The following is a 4,353-nucleotide window of genomic DNA, read 5'->3' as shown; positions in this document are numbered from 1 at the left end:
TTAGTCATTTCTCCTCTTTTTAAGCTTGAATGTTTAAATTACCTCTAATTTGCTTCAAATTAACCCCAATTGGCTCGTAATTTTTGATACCAAAAAAATAGCAAAGTAAACAAAAAAAAAAAAAAAAATCCTAGACAGTCTTAAATTAAGTGGATCCAGATAGCAAATTTTCAGTACTATCAAACACCTCCAACTTAATTCTTGATCGTCCTCGAGCAAGGCAGAGTAGAACACACAGTCACACAAATGTATGCTCACTCAAATTTCATGGTTCATTACTCAAGCCTTAACAATCTATTAGGATGAAATTTGCAATCAAGAATGAAATTCGATTACAATCAATCAATGAAACACATGTTTAAAAATGATTTTAAATATATTCATGCATGAATGAGCCCAAAGTCTTTCTAGTTAAGCTTGCATAACCTAGAAAGATTTTATAAGATTCTTAATCCGCTTTTCTTCTACTCTGGCTCGGTTATCAGCATTAGACATACCAAACTTGCAAAAAAGAGGGCAACACTAAGACAATGGTGCCTACAATGAAACACAAACACGAATACAGATACAAGATTGGATATGATAGAATATGCGATATAACAATTTAAAAAAAACTAGGATACTGATATGTTGAAGATACATTTTTTTTCTTAAAAAAATCTAGATTATAGATAAATTTAGCATATAAGTTAATGACAACATTAGAATACAATACGAATAATGAAATACAATACAAAAAGAAACAACTAAGATGTTGAAGTAAAATAGTCAATAAAATGCAGTAGAAAAGTGATTCATATTGATTAGAGAAGAAGAAGAAGAAGATCGAGGGAGAAGTATGAAGATAAACGAATAACTCTTCATTGAAATGTTGAAGATATTCAAGTGGGTTATATTTTGGTGGACTTTGTGGGGACTCTAATATAAAGATGAAGTTAGATGATTCTAGGGTTTGGTCTTTTATTATTTTTTCTTTCTAGATTTGGACTCGATTAGTGAGCTTTTTAATTAGTCTGTCCAGTTTTAGATTGGGAAAGGTTAGATGAATTGCTTATATTTTTCTTTTAAAAAAGATAAGCGTGAAAATAGATACATCAAATCGTATGTCAGGTATGTATCTAGAAAGTATTTGGAAGTATCGGTATCTGATACGTGTCTGATACGAATTTTTTTGCCTCACATGAAGTATCTGTGCTTCATAGTGTGCCTAACTCATACACACAAAACATAGAGGGCATTTGTTTTACATAGAGGGCTAGCTTTCACACTCAATTGCAAGAAACCTATCTACTATTTTCTCATGGGCCCTAACTTGACATGGTGGAAGTAGCTTTTTTCACCTCTATCCATGCACACATACAATTTTTTTTTTTATTTGCAAGATAGCAATGTTTCTTTTCGACTTTTTTCTTTTACTTTAAATTACCCTTTTTTTATAGTAACTATTTTGCCTTTTTTTTAAAAAAAATTTATTTTATCACACACTAGGCCCTTTTTTATCCATTTTGTCTAGTTTTGCTCTAAAACAAGTAAGATTACTTTGAACCCAAAGGTGAGATTTTCGAGGTGACAATAGAAATCTAAACCAAATAATAAAATTCTAGGTATGCAAGACCTAAATTCGCAAGAGCAATGACTTAAAGATGCATGAAAGATGAGATTTTTTTAAAAAAAAAAATTGGGCTAAAAATCATGATCATGCTTTTCAAACATTATCTCATGCAAATTTAATCAAAGAGTATGTCATCAATTATTCATCATAACAACCAAGAAAAAGAGCAAACAATCATTTCAAGCATATAAACATAGTCCGAGCATAGGACTTCAACCAGAATACAGACATACCCCACCCCCAACTTAAGATCTAACATTATGCCCAATGTGATAAGAATAGAAACAAGGGACAAAAGTAAAATGGGAAACAAAAGATTTCTCTTAAATTTAGCACACTCGATGACGGTGATATCTGGCTCATCAAAAATATAATTCTCTCATCTTCTCATGGACAACAAAAACCTAAAGATCAAGAAAAAGAATTAGGCCGAAGAAAAATAAAAATAGCAGAAAAGAAACCTACACTAAGAAAGCAATAAAAAGATAAATCTTGGCAGTCTCTAGGTAGTGCAATTGTTTAAGGTTGGTATGCTCGACCTAACTTGGCTTCATCAACCATAACCATCACGGACCACCAAGTCTCCATTCTCCACCCACAACTTAGGAGGTTGGCCACTATCCTGAAAAACAGAAGTACTAGAACACATAGGATAAATGTGATGGAACTAAAATGAACGCATGCACAGTAGAAGCGATGAATTGATAACGTTCTAATTTCATTAAAACAAAGAAGGGTTAGAAAATACAACCTTTGTTGAATCCACCGAAATCTTCCTCTCCTAAGCTCGATCGACACCACCAACAGTAAATCCCGCTATTCTTCGATTGAAGAACACGATTGTGGGATCGTTATGTTAGTGAAAATAAGGGAATTTCACTAAATTGAGTAGGAGAGTAAAGAGAATTTGGTGGAAGAATTTAAGTTAATTGTCAAGGAAGCATTAATCTTTTTCAATTTCAAAAACAAGAAAATTTGTAGACAAATTCCATGCAAAATCTCATCTTGCATGTCTTCCACTTCAAACTCTAATAGCATGTAATTTCTAGGTCTCAAGCTTGGGAAATGCCACTTCAATGTCCACAACAGTTGGATTTTTCCACTAACTAATTTTTTTTAATAAAAAATGAAAAACAATTTTCAAAATTTGGAAATTATTTAATTAAATCAGTTTCAATTAAATAAAAATAAACGATTTTAATATCACATATTAATTTGTTTAAGACACTTAACTTTGATTAATCACATTAATCAAGTTTTAAAAAAACACTTTCATGCTAATGATCAAGTATACTCTAAAAATTAATTAATTAATAAATAAATTATTCAATTGTAAATTATATCTCATATAAAATACAATATTCCTTTAAGAGCGAATTTGAACATTTCAAATTCTCACTTCACCTAGTTCTTCAATTTTGTCCGTATTGAGCTAGCAAGGAGACCTGATGGACCTACAGATCATGAGCTCCAACGATCCGAGACTAACTGGTCAAACTCTTTAACCTAGTTAATCAATATTCACTAACTAACAGGACTGTTCACTATAGCCTGTAGTTGCACTCCCCCCACTGTAGATATATTAAGTGTCCATTTGATATAACTGTCATCAATAAGTTGATCCTTCACAATTTGTTCGTAACCTCAGCTAGGTCAAATACCTAAATACCCTTGAGTTACATCTTTTCTCCTTAAGTACCACTGTTCTTCAAATGAACAATTGATTTAGGGTCATAATCACTAAATTCATTCTCTCTCGGGCCAACGAGAAGATGTGGCCCTTTGTTAAGACCTGGGATCAGCCCTTTTGGGAACAACCTTTCTACTATCCCTAAAATGGGTAGGAGTGTCACATCCCACCTCGAGCCCGCCTCCTGAGCACGAGGGAAGGCGTGAAAGGCTATAGATATCACCCTTTTATAATACCTACTACCCATTTGAAATTCTTTACTCTCATAAAACTTTAAGCCAAAGATGTAAACAACAACTGTTTGATTAAGCTCATTTTATTGCAAACAGTACAACCTTTATATAACTCTTAGGCTTAACTACAAAGTTTACATCAACAACTCTAAAACCGGAAGTGTAACAATGGCTGTGGCAGACCTTGATCTTAGTAGCACCCTGGAACTCCTCACGTTTCACTACCTGGGAAGAAAAACATGAAAGAAACGATTGAGCTTTCAAGAAGCTCAGTGAGTGGTAAGCAACTTCTAGAGTCTGTTTCAACTCATAATAAAATAAGCATATCACAACTATGAGGTAAACATTCAAACCTTAGCCTTGAGTGAGTCTGTTCTCAACTCTATCTGCACACACGGTAGATAGTTAAACTGATACTACTCAGAATGAGTCTGTTCCCAAACTCCATCTACACACATGGTAGATATTAAACTAATACAAGTCATAAACTCTTATACTCTTACGTTCCCTATGTTTCCTATGTGCACATAGATTCCTAATTATGGGCTTAGAGGCTAGGCCTACCGGCCCTCTAACCATCCTATACGAGGTTCTTCTTACAGGCTCAAGAACTAGACCTCTTGGTCCCCTCACCATCCTGTGAGGTTCTACTCTCGGGCTCAGTAACTAGGTCTATTGACCCCTTGACCATCCCATTCACATATTCTCAATCTCATTCTAATTACTCATTCACAACATAAGCATATACATATACTCTAAAAGATATGATTAAGACTTTAAAGGAAAATACTACTTACCTTGGTAAGGTAAGAACCTTT

The sequence above is a fragment of the Benincasa hispida genome, chromosome 1 (assembly GCF_027475165.1).
Source record: "Benincasa hispida cultivar pf3 chromosome 1, pf3_genome.v1.1, whole genome shotgun sequence".
NCBI lineage: Eukaryota > Viridiplantae > Streptophyta > Magnoliopsida > Cucurbitales > Cucurbitaceae > Benincasa > Benincasa hispida.
The sequence above is the reverse complement of the archived record's forward strand: the minus strand, read 5'-3'. Positions refer to the sequence as shown.